The sequence below is a fragment of the Delphinus delphis genome, chromosome 17 (genome assembly GCF_949987515.2).
Source record: "Delphinus delphis chromosome 17, mDelDel1.2, whole genome shotgun sequence".
In the NCBI taxonomy this organism is placed as follows: Eukaryota; Metazoa; Chordata; class Mammalia; order Artiodactyla; family Delphinidae; genus Delphinus; species Delphinus delphis.
Genome location: NC_082699.1, coordinates 75,416,865 through 75,437,634, shown reverse-complemented (window position 1 = coordinate 75,437,634; position 20,770 = coordinate 75,416,865).

The following is a 20,770-nucleotide window of genomic DNA, read 5'->3' as shown; positions in this document are numbered from 1 at the left end:
CTTACCGGGGATATGGGTTTTGAGAAATCATGTTCATTCCCCTCACCCTTTGGTATATTTAAAACCGATGGCATGGTGCTTCTGACTCATGCTTTTCCATTTTGAAGGCAATCGCATGACCATCATTTCACATGAATATGAAAGCAATATGTTAATCGATATAATTCTCGATTGCCCTACATGGATTGAGATCAGGAGATATTTTATTCAGACTTGCCAGAACCATATTATTCTCTACTGCTTGATGTTTCTGTTGTTTGTGAAACCACAGGAATCAATCACATTTTAGAGTCTAACTGATCACATTTCGGAATTTTTGTCCCAGTTTACTGTAAGAAATGAATCAGATTCTAATTCATCTCATCCCTAAAAAGAACTGGGGAAGTAAAATTAATAACAATAACAGCGACCCTTCACTGAGTGTCTACCATAACCCTGTGAGCTATTGGCTCCATTTAACAGATGAAGAAAATGAAGTCACTCAGCTCATCAGTAAAAGAATGAGAGATCTGGCCTTTGTATGCTGGCCTCCGAGCCCATGTCCTCCCCCTGGACCTTCTTTTTTCAGGGTTCTATGTGACAAATATTATTGATCCCCTTTTCTGAGCCAGATGCCACCTGGGCACAGGCATAAACAGACCATTGACACGTTTCTTCTTATCATACAGCCTTCGTTTATAGTGTGAAAACAAAAAGTTAACAAGAAAAGAAACACACACAATACAAGTATAAATATTGAGAGAGAGTAAGGGGTGCTCTAACTTCATTTCCAACCTTAACATGGGAAGCCAGAAAGAGCAATTCTGGAAGTCGAGTTTGGATAACATCTTTCCTGAAATCTTTGAAAAGAAACGGTCAAAGTGAAGAAGCTGGGCAGAAAGAAAATCCTGGGGGGATGTGGCAAAAGCCAAGAACCCAGGACCAGGGAGAGGCAGAAACATAGCATGAGGAGCTGAAACCTCTGACATGAGCATGGGATGCTGGGTCAAGCAGACCAGATGCTAGACCATCCTCTGCCTCTTCTAGACCCGTTCCCTTGGAAAGACAGTTACCCACTACACCTCACTTCCACCCCAGCCCTGGTGCTTACTTAACCATGTGATCACTCTTTACAATATTTTATTTTTTTTACTGAAGTATAGTTGATTTACAATGCTGTGCCCATCTCTGCTGTCCAGCACAGTGACTCTGTTATACACAGAGAGACATTCTTTTTTTTAATATTCTTTTCCATTATGGTTTATCCCAGGAGATTGAATAGAGTTCCCTGTGCTCTACAGTAGGACCTTGTTGTTTATCCATTCTAAATGTAATAGTTTGCATCTACCAACCCCAAATTCCCAGTCCATCCCTCTCCCTCCCCCTCTCCCCCTTAGCAGCCACAAGTCTGATCTCTATGTCTGTGAGTCTGTTTCTGTTTCTTTACAATATCTTAAATGTGCTTCTTTATTTAAACTTCACAACAAACCAATGGCACAGAGACTATTTTATTCCTAATTTACACGTGAAAGGTTTGAAGACAGAGATAATAAGTTTCTTGCTCAAGGTCACATAGTCACTGAGTGGTGGGTTCAGTACCCAAACTCAGACATCTGATTCCAGAGCCCAGCTTCTTAACATCCTTCTGGATGAATTGGTGGAAAATAACAGATAATAAATTATAATAGCAGTTATTGGTGTTAAAAATATTATTTCCCTCCTTTAGATGTTACACTTGGGTATTTTTTCAATACCTTCCATGATATCCTCATCATATTCATGTTTTCTATTATACACCTGAGCATTCGTGGCGTATTTATAAAGGCTGTTTTCTGCAAATTCCGTCATCTCTGCATTCTGGGTTCTGTTTTCCTAATTCTTTTACTGTTTAGTAACTTTTAGTTGGACGTATAGGCATTGCATATTTTATATTGTGAAGCATTCCACTGCATTCCTTTAAAGAGTATTGGATTTTTACTGACAGGAAGTTGAGTTACTTGTGGATTTATTTGATCCTTTTGAATTTTCCTTTTAAGCTGTTTTAGGGCAGGTCAGATTCGCCTTTATTCTAGAGCTATTTGAGCCACGCTTATAAGGTCATACTGGGGTCTCTGTTGAAAGTCCCATGTATTCAACAAGATCTTTCTACTGCAGCTGGAAAAGAAAAAAGGACAGAGTAAGGTTTCTCTCTATGTATGAATGAGTTGGCATTCAGCCAAAGACTAAAGGGATCTTTGTAGAATCCACAGGTTTTAGCTGTCCTGGCTTCCTCAAACTTTCCTCTCTGTTTCCTCAGCTCAGCAAGATGGCTGGACTTTATTCCAATGTTCCCGTCTGTGTCCAAGTCCATAGGTTATTTCCTGGGACAGAAAGCTTGGGTGATGGTTCAGTTCCCCTTGCTTGTGTTTCTTTTCTCAGAAATTGCAATCCTGTGCCCGCTGTCCTCCAATATCTGAATATATTTGTTTCTTGTACTTTATTGTCCTATTTTCTGTCCTGCAGTTTACAGCAGGGTAATTCTCACTCACTCATTGGCAGAAGTTGAAATGCACTAATATTATGAATTTCTCATGAGATGGTACCTGTAATATCCCCCTAGAGGGTGTCAAGTCCCTTGCATAGGGGCAGGGAATATACAATAGAAGTCCTCCCCCAGTCTGAAGAGGTTGAAGCACACAAGGAAGACTTCTTGGAAGAGGTGGGGCTTGAGCTGGTTCCCCGAAGCCTGATGAGTATCCAAATATTAACACTCCTTTAGTTTAATTAGCACGTGCTGAGTTTGAGGAGAGCACAAATGAGTGATTGCGACTGCTTGACTTAGTGAAGCCTTAATAACAACCCTAATTCAGTGTGTTTGGAATCTATCACTCATAGAGGAATAGCTAATGCTTCTTCTAATAAAATAGTCATAATAAAATAAAGGAAGCCATAAAATATGAGTTTTATTCTTTTAATCACATACTTTCTAAATGAGGATACTACATCCATTTGATTAGCCCTACAAAATGCTTCAATTCTCTCTCTTTTTTATTTCAAAATTGAATTTACTGGATACCACAACAGGAACCATTAATTGTTGTTTTCTCATCCTACTGGTAACTAAATAAAAATAGATTCCAATTGCAACTCTATGTATGGCTTTCTGGAAAAGGATTCTCCTTAGAGGTGGAGAAAACTGATCAAATGACCTGGATTTTGATCTATCTTCATCAGAATTTCTTTCTCTTGGGAGCTCTCAGAGCCCCCGCCTCATCCGTGAGCAGAGCAGACACTTGATATAACCTGTGCCCGTGAATGGTACAGATGGCTCTTCTCTCAATTCTTTTTTTTGTTTTGTTTTGTATTTTGCAGTACGCGGGCCTCTCACTGCTGTGGCCTCTCCCGTTGCGGAGCACAGGCTCCTGACGCGCAGGCTCAGCGGCCATGGCTCACGGGCCCAGCCGCTCCGCGGCATGTGGGATCTTCCCGGACTGGGGCACGAACCCGTGTCCCCTGCATCGGCAGGTGGACTCTCAACCACTGCGCCACCAGGGAAGCCCTCAACTCTTTTTACAGCAGCTCAGACATATAGCCATTTCCAAAAAGAAATGTGAAGAGGGAAAAAAACATGACATTATCACAGAAAATACAAAAGATACTAACCCATTCCATGTCCCAGATAGTAGCTTTCTCATCCTACCATAGCTGAGTATCTGTTACACACTTCTCACAGCATCCTGCCTCACTGTCTTGATTGCTTTCTTAGCTCCTACACTGTCTCCACACGGTTGCTGTAGACAAGCCTAGGCTCAGTCACCTAAAAATGAAAGCTCAGAAAGCCTGGCCTTTTTGGAGTCAAGACTTAAAGAGAGGGGCTTCCGTGGTGGCGCAGTGGTTAAGAATCCACCTGCCAATGCAGGGGACACGGGTTCGAGCCCTGGTCCGGGAAGATGCCACATGCTGCAGAGCAACTAAGCCCGAGTGCCAAAACTACTGAGCCTACGCTCTAGAGCCCACGAGCCACAACTACTGAAGCCCGTGCGCCTAGAGCCCGTGCTCCACAACGAGAGAAGCCACCGCCATGAGAAGCCCGCGCGCCGCAACTAGAGAAAGCCCACTCGCAGCAACGAAGACCCAACGCAGCCAAAAATAAATCAATAAATTTTAAAAAAAGACTTAAGGAGAGAAGGAAATCAAATTTATGGAACACCTGTAACACATGTAAATTAAAATGCAGTGCCCCTTTTAGTCTTTAAACTCTGAGGGGCTGTTATTTTATTTTTCATTAGTGAGGTAAAGTGAGTTGCTTAAAGTCACACAGTTAGTGAATGGCAGACCTGGATCTCAGTTTCACCTGATTTACACACAAACCTTCATAGACACACGCCCTGCCCAGAGTGTAGGCCTTAAGCCATGTTTCCTCCCAGAGTCGCTCCTACACACCTCTCGTTTCTGCCAGGAGGAATAGGCCTGTTCCTTGACTCTCTTATTCAAAACATTGATTGAGATCCCCCTGGGCTATGCATGAGGCTGCATACCACAGGGAGCATGGTGAATACATCCAAGCTCTGCACACTACAAAATCTCACGAACAAGTAGAAAATGGAGGAAAGGAAATAATCATTTGCCGGGAGTGTGTGAGAGGTGCTTCAGTAAAAGGAAGTGTCAGATATCATGGGAGCAAAACGGCGAGAAACTTAATCCAGACTGATTTACAGATGCGCTGGTGGAGGTGGAGAGATAGATCTTCTCTGGCATGTATGCCGGGGCCATTCCTTACATAAAAATAGAGCTTTCCAGACAGGTGGGAACGGGAGGTTCTCAGACAAGGTTGGCCAGTCATACAGGAGAGGTGGGTGCTGCTGATTCAGGAACTTGTCTATTTTAGTGGAGTTCGGTTATTAGCCCAGAGTTACCAAGGGGTGGGTGAGTAGTGGGGTGAGAGCTGAGAATGGGAGAAGATGGGGCTGGTTCATGTCTTATTCCTTATTTTTACTGAAATGCTCCATCTGAAATGTTTTCCACCCTGCTCTGCAATTTGTCCACCTGGTGAACTTCAACTCATTATGTGAATACTAAACATTTACTACTTTGCCCATGTCTCTGCTGTATGTTACAGGTACGTCTGCTTTTGCCTTTATCCCCCAGAACAACTGGTGTGCACCCACCCACCAGCCCCTCTGCACTGTGAGCTACTTAGGAAAGGAAGGCTCATGTCCTATTTAACTCACACTCCCAGAACCTAGAGTAGTTTGCGTGCTAGGCCTGGTGTGGCCGTTCAACGGATGGTCTCTGGAAGCACCACTAAATGAATTTTCAGCATGCCGTGGGAGATACATAGCGGTGCATTTCAATTTTCCCCCAGACCCTTGGAATTAGCTAATATCTTCCCAGAATATTAATGTACTTGTCCTACCTCACCCTTTCACCCTATCTTCCCCTTCAGTCAGTATTCTTAGGACATTTGTGTCTTGAATTTGTGTTTAACCAAAGCCAATTTTTCTGTTGTCTGCCTGGGTCTCTAACTCCTCCAAGTCCATTTGCATTATGTCTCTATTCACTCTGTTGCTTGCTATGTCTTCGATTTAGTGTAATTTGTGAATTTCATTAACATGCTATTTACTCTCACTTTGAAATCTCATATACTCTACCTCCTTCCTTGTAGCTTATCGCCAAGAATAAAGTAGATGTCTACTAAATTAAATGTGCCAATGGTATTTAATTTGGAAGGGTTATGAATACAAAGGGAGAAAAATAATAGAAGAGGATTGAATAGATTTGGAGGAAAAAAACTCAGAGATGCTTATAAAGAGTTATTCATCAAGGAAAAATATGCTTGGGAAAAACAGATGAAACCTATGTGCATTGAAGGTGTGAGATAATGGGAAAATAGTTATTTAGAGGAAAATGGGAGAAATGTTAATAGATAATGCAGCGCTTAAATTTACAACAAAAAATAATAGTGTATATACTAGAACACTAGAGTGTCGGACCTGACAGCCACTCTGGGGATTCTGAAATGTGTTCTTCTCTTTTCATAGACAGGTGAACAAGCCCTAAGGGACTTGGTAGAGGGCACACGCCAGATGGTTACAGAGCAAATCCTGGAAGCCAGGTTTTCTGTTTCCTACTTAGCTGCTTTTTCCTCCTTTACCAACCTTTTACATGTGTAAGCCCTTATGGCTTACACATGATTGGCACATAAATCATTTTGATTTGCACAATATACTTGTTCAAATAGGCACGGTACTTATCATGTTCCTTATTTAACACATTAAAAAGTCTGAGGCTCAGAGAGACAGAGACTAATGGAAGGACAGACTTCTAGTTAGTGGCAAGGTCAGATGGGAGGCTCTCTTTCACTTATTCTAAACTTGGCATTCTTGCCAATAGACCTCACTGACCCTGACATGAAATGAATGCCAAGTTACATTTGAAAGGGACATAACAATTAACTAGCTTATCTTCAGTCCAAAAGCTAAAGAAACATGATGACTGCTGAGATGACCGAAAAATGAATTGTAGAAATCTGCCAATGGATTCAGCCTGGAGGGTGAACAGATTTCGCCCTGAATTCAGATAACCCAGAGTTGTTATCTAGCTTTGATGTTTCTGGTCCACACTGTGTTATTGAGATCAGCCTCACCTCATCGCTATATAAACCGTAAATGTGTTACTTGGGTAGGTCTACTCATCGATTGTATTCGCCTGAGACCACAAAATAGAATTGACCTATTTCCTGATGTTCATTTGCATGACAGACTGGGTACCAGGAAGCAATCCCCTGCCTTCTAGTGCTTGGCTTCTCACACGTCTTTGTAAGCACGTTTCTGGGAAACAGAACACCAGGTCAATAGCTTTGACACACAGATCTGAATTTCTAGAATAGTTACTGAAATAGCTCATGCAGGAGGAGATTCTCAAGGTAAGGTGGAGGAAAATAAAGACAGGTGCTTTAGCATTGATCAAAATAGGTATTGTTTTTGAAATATTCTTCAGTTTAGTTAGAATGTCAGCACTATTTGATTTTTCACAACACTTTATAAAAATGTGCATTCTATGCAAACTCAGTAATACTCGTGTGTAGAAAACAGTGTACACTGTTCCCATAGATATGGTGGCAATTAAAGCAAAAAGCTTGTGCTTTTGTATTGTGTCTTCATGCAGATAAACTCTGACTTGAAACTCCCGTTCCACATACTCACATTGCTAATCAGACCGGGGGTATTTAAGTATTTTTATAAGAATTCAGGCAGAAATATTTGCAGCACTTGATTTGCCTTAGAAGAGTACATCAAAATTCTTGTCCAATTTCCTGCTGTTCTTATTAGCCGTGTTACCCTGAGCTGGTTATTTGATTTTTCTGAATCCATTTTCTCAACTTTTAAGGAGAGAAATAGCATTTGTCCAAATCCAACAGAGGGTCATTGTATTTGTATAATTTGAGGATGTTAGAAAGTCTGAGAGTTTCTCAAAGTGCCCAAAGACAGGGGTTTCCTAAACTTCAGTTGGATTAAGGCTAGAGTAACTATCTCAGGGATCTGATTTTTTTGGATAGAAAATAGAAGTGGAGATTTCCAAGCAATGCTTATACTCTAAATGAGGTTGCTGGTAATGCTACGGTTCCCCTTTTACAGTTTAACCATACTCCAAGCCAATAACCTCAGAGGGGCAACAGGGTTTGGTCATGACACAAGAGGATGGGCAGGATTTGTTTCAGGACTCCAAGTAATGTATCTTCAAGGGGAAAACTGGAGTAAAAGTATGGAGCCAAAGCAGAAGAATTCCCGTCGTGGAACTTAAGGGAAGACCATAGTCTGTAAGAACAAGGGTCCGTTGGATGCTATCTATTATCATGAAACCCTAGCGAGTCCATGTGGAAAGAAAGGTGAGCTCAGTCTCACTGGTCAATCTGATCTCAAAGTTCAAATCATATTAGCTGGGGAAGGTACAGTCTGCAGATTTCCCCTGAGAGGAAGCACAAAAGTAATTTGGAGAGCTGAGCTAATGACCAAAGTGAAAAACAATCAAATAATTTTCATGGAGCAGTAGAGGCAGAAGGAGATCAAATGGTCAAGAGCACAGTAACCATGGGAGCAGCATGGCACACGCTGGGACTGGAGCCGCAGAAGCTATCCTGGGCATGTTTTGGGTTCTGAAGATATCAGATATATATCACTGAGTTAGACTGCTAGTGCTTAACTATTGCAGTTGGAATTCTGTAAGCTAGGTTGAGTAGGGGGTTGCCACTGCATCCTTTGGCAACCTAACATTAAGCTTATAAATTCAGTTTCCATGTAACATCTCTGTTTGCAAAAGCCTGGGAAGTGATATTTCCTTTCTGCACCGGGAGAAATATGGATGGAAGTTAAATGACCAGCCTTGCAAAACATGTATTTAAGACTTGGAAGAATGAGGACAATAAAAGTCAAACTAAATTTTAGTCTACCTAATTTAAGTATCTCTAATTCAACAGCATGACTATTTCATCTTAATGGCACTATCTAGTGTAGCATTGTCATTCTCTTGCCAAAAATTGATTAGATGAGCTCTTTGTAAAAATTATGATGACTGGGAAAATATGGGTGAGTTTAATTTCATCAGTTCAGAAAATATGATCTCTTTTCCTTATGGAGTGGAACATAAAAAAAGGAAATAGAGAGCTAAGTTAGTTGCAGTAATTAGGGAGCTGGCCAAGAAACCAGAGTTATGGTTACTTAAGATACATTTACATGGAAGTCTGATCAAAGGACGCCTTGATTCTATTGAGCTGATAGAAGAGATATAGTTTATTAAGGAGTGAGTACAAAATAGACAAAGAACATTTTACTGCAGCTTTGGCATTTTTCTATTAATCACGGATTCAGTGTTATCAGGAGAAACTCAATCTCTGAATGTTAATCTGAAAGAGTTTTTCTTTTTTTACTTATTTTTGATTTTCAGCAAACATTTTCTCTTTTTTTTCTTTTCAATGAATGAATTGGCAAAGGATCCTTTGGGATCTAACAGCCTTAGTTTACTCAATTTATCAACGATATTCTAGAGTATATGAAAGACTACTTGAAACAGTGGAGAACTATATGTGAGGATATTAAATTTTCATTTCCCCATAACAAATATAAGGTGATTAAAAGGCATAATGAGCAACATGAAGTTATAGTGAAATTTGGGGGAAGAATTTCATTTTCTTGATAAGGTCTAAAAGATTTAATAAATTTTATAAAATAGATGAAATTTGCCTTGAGAATAGAAAAATTGATTGCAAATTCAGAAACTTCAGCCTTCAAAGAATAGAAGAATTGGAAAGATTGGGGAAGCATAAGCATAAATCCTAGGGCAGAAAGAAGATGTTGTTACAGAGCTCAAGTTCTAAACTCACATTCTTCACTTTTCGGAGACAGAATCACTTTCTTTCATTTTTAAGCCAAAATAACATCATTATGAAAGATCATTTAACATTGTCAATTATTCCATTATTTTTTATTAATGTCACATAGTTTTGTATATTTGCCTCTAGAGCATACTAGAAGAAAGTATTAAGGCGTATCACTCACTGTGGGTCTTATACACAAGAACTACACAAGAAATGATTGCTGACTTTCTTATGGCTGTGTGGTATATATAACAAAATGTGCGGTACAGAAGCTCTTTACCTCATACTCCTTACTTGGTTAATTAAGAATTAAATAGTAAAAGATGAAACACATATACAGTAAACAGTTAAGAAAAAAACAGAAATGGCCATAGGGGAGAAACGTTGTTTATGTTGTAATTAGTCAATAACATTTTCTGGTTATCGATACTGCTTATTTTAACATCATCCAGGTATAGCTTGTATACGTTACCAAAACTTGCAAGTTCTGAATAATGTTGAATTTCCCCCGAACTCTTCAAAGCAGGTGTGGACATAATCTCGGTCATACAGATCAATTTTCTTCCTCTCAGAATATTAAATGACTTTCCCAAGGCTTCCCAGCTAATACATGAGCATCTCTCTCTCTCTCTCTTAATTTCTAGCTATTAAGACTCACTAGTTTCTGTGGTGTGCATGAAAAATAAATGTGTAAAGCTTTTGGAAGAAAACTTAGGACAATATCTTTGCAATGTGGGAGTAGGTAACAATTTTTTAGATGAGATATAGAATGCAATAAACATACAATAACCAAGGATAAATTAGACCACATGAAAATTAAAATCTTCCCAGCCCCATCAAAAGACATCTTAGGAAAATGAATTGGCAAGTCACAGGCTGGGACATTATTCACAATATATATATATTTGACAAAGGGCTTGCATCCATAATATATAAATAACTCTCACAATTCTACAATAAAAAGACAGACAACCCACTAAAAGTGAAAACTATTTGAAGAGTCAGTTTATACTTAGGTGAAGCAAATAACCACTAGACACATGAGATGTTCAACTTCATTAGTCAGCCAGGGAATGCAAATTAAAGCCACAATGAGGTACCACTACACACCCATTAGAATGGGTAAACTTTAAAAAAAAATTTTTTTTAAAAACCCATAATACACAGTGTTGAAGATGTGGAGCAACTGGAAATTCCATAACTTGCTGGAGGGAATATGCAAAATGATACAATTTCGGATAATAGTTTGGTATTTTCTTTTAAAGTTAAACATACATACAAGCCAGCAATTCCACTCCTACGTATTTTACACAAGATAAGGAAAAATACATGTCTACACAAAGACTTGTATACGAATGTCCATGGCAGCTTCACCCATATTAACCAAAACCTGGAGAAGACACCACTGTCCATTAAGAAGGTGTATAAATAAAGGGGTGACATATACACTAATTAGATGACCACAATGTACACTTTAAGTATCTTCCAATTTTATGTGTCAATTATACCTCAGTAAAGCTGAAAAAATAAAGTGGGGTATGTCCATACAACACAATACTATTTGCCAATAAAATAAATGGGCTACCAATAGATACACAACATGGATGAATCTCAAAAACATTATTTTGAGCAAATGGCGCTTATATAAAATAGTGCATCCTCTATGATGACATTTATATGAAAATCTGGGAAATGAAGATCTATCCTCTAGTGGGAGAATGTAAATCAGCGTGGAGTTCGGGATGGTGCAACAATGGGCACAAGGCAACTTTGATGAGTGACGGGAATGTTCTGGATCTTGATCATGGTGACAGTTACGCAGGTGTATACATTTGTCATAACTCATTGAAATGTGCACTTAAAATGTGTTCATTTTGTTGTACGTAAATTATATGTCAATAAAGTTGATTTACAGAAATGTATGGCATTGCACTATGATACTCCAATACAGAACAAAACTGGGCATTATATTTTAGATTAGGCAGGCAGAAGCCTTAGTTCGAGAAAGGTAAATGTGGTTTGACAATGCTTCTGGTAAAAAAAAAATGCAAGTAGAAGACAAACAAATTAAAACAGGTGAGAGTTGGCAGTTCTCAGGAGAGCCTGAGCTCCGTGACATATGGAGAAGGGAGATCCCTGAAGCTGTATGGGTGTACACAAGGGTGGCAAAAACCACAGACCATTAAGTGTGAGCCACACATAGTGACTTTCCTCCGAAAAGTACTGCCGGAAAAGGAGAAACCAATGAGTAAGTTTACAGGGGATACAGCTGACAAACACTGCCTCAACCAGATGGTCAAGATTAACATCAGCAGGAAGATTTTAACGGAGCCCAGAAGTATTAGTGAGAGTTTGATTTAAGATTTAAGAAACAACAAAAAAAAGTACAATCCGTTTGTAGGACATATGTTAACCTTAAAAATGCATTCCAGTATACATTAGGTGCAGACAAATACTGTTTGATTCCACTTATACAAGGTACCTAGAATAGTCAAATTCATAAAGTTGGATAATACATTGGTAGATGCCAGGGGCTGGGGGGTGGGGGGATGGGATGGAGAGTTAATATTTAATGGGAACAGAGTTTCAGGTTAGGAAGGTGAAAAATTCAGGAGAGGGATGATGGTAAGAGTTGCACAACAATGTGAACGTACTTAGTGCCACTGAACTGTATAGTTAAAGATGGTTAAAATAGTATGCTTTATATTATGTGATTTTTACCACAATAAAAAACGCTAAAAAAAAAAAAGATTTAAGAAATATGTACAGAATAAAGGGGAGCATTTTGGGCAGAGGTGAAATTCCCAGAGCTGCGAGAGTGAGGAAGCATCTGCATTTGTGAGCTGTGAGCAGGGCAGTGTGGGGCAGCAGAGGCAGCCAGGGAGGGGTCAGGAAATATCGAGATAGGGATTAGGGCCCGAGTGGCTTGAAGCAGAGAGGAACAGCAAAAAAAAAAAAACAGTTTGGTGGTCAAGGAGGATTTTTGTGAGCCACGGTGGAGGATTGATCCTGAGGTCCAGGCTCGTGATTATTAGAGCAATAGGTTCCCTATCTCCCATCCTGGAAGCAAATCTTATCACTAGAAGAGACATTTAATTTCCAAAGCATGGATTCACCAAGATGGTTATGACCATTGGGAATGTAATCCTGCATTGTCACTCAGGAACTTTCCCCAGAGATAATGTGCTCCTGCGGTGTCTTAAATTTCCTTGACACTCCATGTTCTCAGACCAGTCAGCTTCCAAGTCTGAGATGAAAAATCTTTGACATGGGAACTTGTGCCCTTCATTCCCTCAAGCCACCGTTAGGCGGGAGCCTTGACTCCATCACAATAGTTAGTCTCAGTGTCACCTGGGAGCCTTTCTCAAGACTGTGCGCCAGGCAGCCTCTTCCAAGTTATGCAAGGAACATTGAGAGATAATAAGGATGATGATGATAAGAAAATAAGAGTAAAATACTGACAATAAAATGAATAACAAATAACAATGGAGAGCTTGCCTTGATAAACATCTGTACTCACATGCATCATCTCATTTAACCCTCCCAAGAACCCCTCAGGTGCATCTTGTCATTATTTCCAATTTTCAAACATGACGATTGAGTCTCAGAACAATTTTGATTTCTCAATATTACACATTCAGCAATTTGGTGGAGTAGAGATGTGAACTACTCTAACAGTAACACTTTAAAAGATGATGAACATTTGAATTTAGTTTTAGATTTACAGAAAAGTTATATAGTACAGAGTTCCTCTGATACCCCAGGCTTTTATATGTGTCCACATATCTACCATTTATCATACATTTAATCCCTCCTTGTAGATGCAATCTCCTATCCCAGTGTCATTTCCAGTCAAAGAGAACTTCCTTTAGCATTTTATATAATGTTGTTCAGTTGATGATAAATTCTCTTAGAGTTTAGCTAGACATGTCTTTTTTTCTTTTTACATTTTAAGTAATATTTCTACTGGACAGATGATAGATTATGTGGGGTTGTTGTTTTAATCACTTTATGGATAGTATTCCATTGTTTTTTGTTGTTCATTGTTTCAGATAAAATGATAACTGTTTTTTGTTTCATTATCCCTTGCACGTTATGTGTCTTTTTATTTTCTGACTCATTTTAAAGTGGTGTGTTTTTCAGCGGTTCTGAGCATTTTTACTTGAATATATGCCTAAGTGTGGTTTGACTGCTTTTGTTTTTGCTGCTGTGTAGATTGGATTCTTCCTGGACCTGTAGGTTAAGTTTTTAAAACAAATTTTTGGTGGTTTTGGTAATTAATTGATTCATCATTCTCATTTCCTATTGTTTATTCTCCTTCTAGGACTCCAATTATATATATGTTGAAGCTTCATATCATCCCACAGGTCATCTCTTCTCTCTATAGTGACATATGTCCATATTACTAATATTTAGATAAATATCATATGTACATATAGACATATAAACTATGTTTATCTATTGCCCACATATGTATATGTATAATGTGTAAGCTTTCTTAATAATGGCTTAGTTCTAGTGGGGAATCTAGGTGTATGTATATGTATATATTTATATGCATCAAGAATTTCAAAGTAAACAACATGCTATTTAAGAAGTATTCATTAGAATACATGAAAAACAACACACTTTGTTTTACCATTTACTAGGGAGGAATTACTCAGCTATAACTGAGCGCCAGGACTACCTTAGTTCTTCAGGTGAACAGCAGACAAATGCTATACTTAGAAAAAAATGTCATCATTATTCATTGCTATGGGAACCCTTTACTCTCCTCAACACCTTTGCTTCTGAGATAACGTCATCATTGCTCATCACATTCTGCTCACGGTAAGTAAGACATAGTTTCCTGCCAGAATGTAAGTGCCGTCAAATGTTGAAGTGCTATCTGCAACATTCCAAAGCTGTCCTGGGCTTAAGTGAACAGATTCCCATACAGGTGTCTGTTGGTATCGGCAAGGGATTCGTTCTAGGACACCCCCACCAGTGGATATCAAAATCCAAGGATGCTCAAGTCCCTTATGTACAATGGAGTAGTACAGGGGTCCCTACATGTCCACAGTCCTACATCTGTGGATTCAGTCAACCACAAATGCAAAACCCATGGATACGGAGGGCCCACTGTACTCAGATCTTCCCACCTAAAAGATCTGTGAAACTGACTGCTACATCTTTGCATTAGGCTTCAATATTTCTCCAGAAATTTTCATCCTGTGTTTTTTTAACTTCCTGAGGGGCCTTAATATCAGGGTGTTCTATCAGCCACTCAACCACATTATAACTGGAATTGAATCTATCTTCATTGCCTCCCTAATGCCCTATCCTGTTGAATCCATGGTGCAATCACCACTTTTCTTACTCAGCCTCCTTTCACAACAAATCAGTAAAATGTCTAGTTCAGTTGCTAACTTTCTGTACTCCTTAACTAATCTCCAAAATACTCCACACTGCATTCACTTTCCCCTCTGATTAACTGAGCACACAATCAGCTCCCATCAATGATGCCAGCAGTGCAGTGAGAAGAGCAGCAGATCAGGAGGCATAGATATTAGCATCAGTTCAGCCACAGACAAATGTTCACCTTTAGTGGGTTATTCAAATCCTAAAGCCTTCAGTTCTTCTTTGGGCAAAATGATAGCAGAACTAAACCACTTATGCTTATTCACTTTTAAGGTTGCTTCTGGCACCAGTCACCCTGGAATACCAAGAGAAGACTCTCCCTCTTTATATTTATATATGTGTGTATACATATATATATATGCATGTATTTATAAATATATATACCTGTGTTTATATATATATATATATATAAATACATGTATATATAAATCTTGTAAAATAAATTTTCTTGTCATCCTCCAAACGGGTTTGGTTTTGATTCTTCTAATGAAAGGCCATTCAGAGAGATGTGAGTGGAAAGGGAAGGCCGACCCATTATTCTCCGGCGGCAGCTGCAGGCAGACACAGGCAGACGGTGGCCCTGGCTTCTCAGCAGCTCCCAGGTGTGCTCCTGAGGGTCTTTATGTGGTGTCCGGGCAGCCGAGCTCACTGGGTCCCGCAGTCGAAGAATTTCCTCATCGATGAGACATCAATTGATGTCTCGAGGCCAGCAGAGGCTTCACCAAGCTCTGTTCCTCCAACTCTTCTCGTTTATGTATGAAATGTCTTACTGCTCAAAACTCGGGGCTACTTCTGTTTTTCTCATTGAACCCAGACTAATAAAATTATGGGTAATCACATTTCAACCACTCATCATTGTGTCTTAAGTTACAGGCCTGACACACAAATCAGTACAGAGGTGCATTAAGATCCCCTCTGATGTCAACAACTCTAGTACAGAAATCTAAATTAGTCACAACGACGCCAAATTGGCACTCACTAAAGTAACGTACGTCGCATACTATATTTGTCATATAAATTGTAAATGAATATTTCTAATTTATTATTAACAGTAAATATTGGAAGATATGTAACTAGAGGGGACACTGAAAACACCTTCTCCTCACGTGTGGTTAGGACATAGGCAAAGGGAGTTTTGATTCCAGACCATAGGTGATCCAGCCCAGTAATTCCCTTGGGGAGAGGAGAGGTTAAGAGAAGGAAAGCTTGTGCTCCTTTTCCCTACCTTCTCCTTGATTTTCCTCCTGGAGGAAGAATGACATCTCATCGGGGGAGATTAAATGAACTTTCAGTGCTGATGATGGCCATTCTGACTGGTGTGAGATGATACATCATTGTGGGTTTGATTTGCATTTCTCTAACAATTAGCGATGTTGAGCATCTTTTCATGTGCCTCTTGGTCATCTGTAAGTCTTCTTTGGAGAAATATTTAGGTCTTCTGCCCATCTTTGATTGGGTTGTTCTTTTTTTTTTTTTGGATATTGAGCTGCATGAGCTGTTTGTAAAATTTGGAGATTAATCCCTTGGCAGTCACATCATTTGCAAATATTTTCTCCCATTCTGTGGGTTGTCTTTTCATTTTGTTTATGGTTTCCTTTGCTGTGCTAAAGATTTTGAATTTGATTAGGTCTAATGGGAGCAGTTTTAACTACACCACGTTGGCTACGGCCTCAGTACTGGAGACATCTGACACTTTAGTGCCACACTGAGTAATTCAAAGAATCAAATATTTAATGTATAAGTAACAGTTTCTGAAAACCTTTCATAAAAGATGAAGTTAACCCTGTCTCTCAAGAGTGAAGAAGTGATAATAAAGTTACCATGTGGCTGGTTTTGCTGACAGTGGGTCTAGATTCATCAACCATTGGTTACTCTATAACCCTTGGATCTCTAGTGAGCCCTGCTTTGGGTTTAACTAAGTATAAAATAAGGAGAAATAATCCTCGACATTCAAATTTTATAAAACTCAAATTCTAAAGCCTAAAGCCTTTGAAAAGACATTTACAAACAGATTTGAATTGAAGAAATGAATCTCCTGCCTTTTGGTCTCCTGGCAAGGAAGATCATCTTTCAACCAATTAGCAGAAGAAATGAGACTGCACGTTAACCTACTCACTTTTGAAATTGATCACCCCAAGTCTACCTGTTTTAATTAAGTATATTTAAGGTTCTCACAAAGGGGTTTAATTAGACTTAGATACAGTGCCAAGCTGGGAATCCCAGAAAGGGCACTTAAGCCTTAAAAAAATCACACCATCATGGAGCAGGTTTAACCTCATGCCCTCTGAAAAGCAGGCTCTGTGTTCTCCTTAGAAATGTGGAAGTCTGGATTTGTTAAAGCTAGAAATGTTCCTTTGGTTGATTTTGCCACTTAATTGTTTTGAATTGATGTATCTGAATAGATTCAGCCTAGAATCATAGACTGCTATAGTGAGAAAGGATCTTTAATTTTATCTAGTCCAGCTCCCTTTTTTTCCTATAAAAATACAGATATTTTAAGGGAGAAAATATCTTGCCCAAGCGAGAGGTAAATTGTCTAGAGACAGAGCTCGGAACAAAACCTAATTTTCTATACTCCAGAATCAACGCCTCTTTCACCACATCACATTTCAGTGTTTTGAATTCATGTGAGCATTCAACAATCTTCAGCTGTTAAAAATCATCTATTCATTATTATGTGTTAATCACTTACTCTTAATAATACAAACAGCACTATTGTCAATGGAGTTATCATTTAAAAACAAACAAACTCACCCTGCTTCACAAGTGTTTGGAACAAACGCATTAAAGTCAATCTTGACTCCCCTCTTTCTTTCACACTTCAAATCTGTGATGTTGCTTAGCTCCTTTTTTTTTTTAATGATTTATGGTAACTAGAGCATGGCCACTACCTTCGACAAATGACGTAGTTGTGACTTCAAGGCCAAAGCACACAAAGACAACAAAAGATACTAAATTGGGAAAAGGTACGAAAGTCAAGCGTTATCAAATTTGAAGATTACACACCATTGGGGGATAAAAATTAAGTTTCTCATAATTCCAGACACTCTTCTGTGTATATATAGCAATATAGTACCTATGGACCCATAGAAATAACTCAAAGTCCCACTGAATTTCGTATTCTAGTCGGGGAGCTAGTTGAAGCACAGTGTGGAAAGGGTTAAGACTCTCTGAATGCATTTCCGTAGGACCCAACACAGCTTGTACAGGGAAGGGGGACCCAAGCACAGGAGAGGAGGTTTTCCTGATCTTTCTTTTATTATAGGGTAGAGGCTAATTTTGGTTTTTCTAAGGTGTTCATTACACTCAACATCAAATAATCATTTAAATATTCCTTCAACTCATTCACTGATTCACCCAATATTTATTGAGTACCTGCTATGCGTCAAGTACTTCTCTGTTGTGAGTATATAGATATGAACAAGCAAAATCCCTGCATATATATTCTAAAGCAGAAGTGAGATAATATAAATAATAACACATGATCTAAGCTCAAGAAGCAGTCTGTGCCATGAAGAAATATAAACCAGGATGAAGAAGACAGAAGGTGACGAGGAACTATTTTTCCATGGGAAAACCTTTCAAAGGATTCCTTTTCAGGTGTTTTCTGAATAGAGACCTGAATAAAGGCAGAGAAGGTGACATGGAGACATCTAGAAAAAAGAAAACTCCAGGCAGAAGGGGCGTCATATACAAAAGGGCTGAGAGGGTCTCTGCCTGGCAAGATTTATGAGTGACGATATCGATAACACATAAAACCATCACCCTGAACGGCGACTATAAGCCGGACACTGTGTTAAGCTCCTTTCATATATGAACACATTTAATAATCACAACAACCCGATGACATGGGTATTGTCATTATTTTTCTCATTTTACAGATGTTTAAACTGAGGCACAGAGAGTATTGATGATTTTCTCAAGGTCAGACAGGTAGAAAATATTAGTTCAATAAATGAAAGTATAGTCAGAAGAGGCAATACCAAAACCATAAATTTTTGTAAACAAGACGAGTTATCTGGATTGTAGAAAATGCAGGGTATGAGTTGGAAGAGGGTGAAATTAGAGGCAGAGAATCAATTTAGGGAATCCTGGCAAAAAAACGATATGGGACGAACCAAGGAAGTAGCTTTAGGAAGTGAGAGGCAATGATGAGAAATGCTTAGGAACTTACAAGAAATGATGATTTGTTGGATACGGGTGATAAGGATTATGGTAAAGGAAGAGTTTTTTCAAAGTCTTGGCAGATTGAAATACTGCAATGTCCTTTCTGACTCTTCCCCAAATTGGGAAGCCCCAAATCTGAAATGCCTGACATTTCAGTAAATGTTGAAGTCATAGAATTTTAGTTTTAGAAGAAATAATGCCAATCCCATTACCCTATATCCTTATTTAAAGATGAAGAGATAGAGACCCAGATAGGAAGAGTTATTGACCTGAAGTCACTTACCATATGGGGAGAGATTCAATGCTGGGACCTGGGTCTCCTTTCGTGGTCCCTACATTATGAGGAAATCTAAGTAGTCATGCATTTCAGACTTTTTTTTTTTTTTTTTTTTTTCAGACTTTTATCTGACATCTGACACCAGATTTTTTCTGACATCTTTTCCTTCTTTGGTGCCCTGAAGTTCATTTGAATGTCCTGATAAAATAATGCTGAAAAAAATTCATTCAACAATTCTACAATTGTTGATGGTTATCAACTATATGGCAGGCGCTGTGCTAGGTCCTTAGGTCACCCTCTATGGCCCTGATACTATTTTTTAAATTGAAGTATAGTTGATTTACAATGTTGTGTTAGTTTCCGCTGTACAGCAAAGTGAGTCAGTTATACATATACATATATCCACTCTTTTTTAGATTCTTTCCCCATATAGGTCATTACAGAGTATCGAGTAGAGTTCCCTGTGCTGTACAGTAGGCCCTTAGTTATCGGTGTAAGTTTTAATACCTGAATTCAGTTTTATGCCAAAGTCCGTGTTCTTTCCACCAGGCAGAGATATTAGGCTGGAAACTGTCTTCGGTTTCTTTTTTCCAGTAATGACTTGCTCCCCTGTTTCTTCTGCCGCTTCCATATCTTATGAATCATAGCTGGCATTAGGTTATTCTCTACCACGCTTCCTTATCTTTTCCTTCCAGAAAAGAGGATTTTTTTTTTTTTTTTATCCATATACCAGCACAGATAATGAGTTCTTGGAAGCACAGTTCCTGGTAGCCACTCGAGGAGTGACTAGCATCCTGCAATAAAGGATACCTTGTCTGTGAGCATCACAGAGGGAGTGACATGGATGGCGCCTTGTCATCCAAGGAGAGCTGGCCACCTGGCCCTCCACAGAACAGAGGGCCTTCTCGCAGCCAGAGCTGATGTTTACGGAAATTTCCAATCTTGTTGGAATTGAGGCATGCCTTCACCAAGCAATCTCCCAAACTCTCATTCATCATCACGTTTTGACGAGGTCATTTTCTTACCACCAACATAAGCTAACCCTAAGTAGGTTTTCCCGGGAAGGAGACGGGGCGGGGAGGGTGGGAGATTAAACGCGCACATTTTCAGTAATGTCTATGCAAAAACCTTTAACTACCTCCATCAATGGGATCCACAATTATTTTGAAATGGGCCTGTAATGAGTTTGCTAATGTCTATTTTTATAAGATCCTGTATCACCCTAACTACACTCATAGTAAACTTGTCAGATGTCAACAATACGGGAGCTGGAATCTAGTTCCCGGGTTTATTAACTGCTGTACCCTGTGGCATTTTCTCAGAATGACTGTATAACACTGAGCCAGAGGCCGCTTTTACTCCTAACCTAAATACAAGAAAAACCTTAATAAAGTAGATGAATTACACTGAAGTGTAAATTAGACTGTTCTAACGGACTCCAGCGGCGAATATAGTGAAACAGTAACCAGCGTGATTAGGTTTACTAGACCGAAGACAGTGACTGTAAATCCTGAAAGCCTGCTGATTTTTATTTTATTTTATTTTACTTTCTTTTATCGCTTTTCTCATTCACATCTCTCACCTCTGGAGGGAGC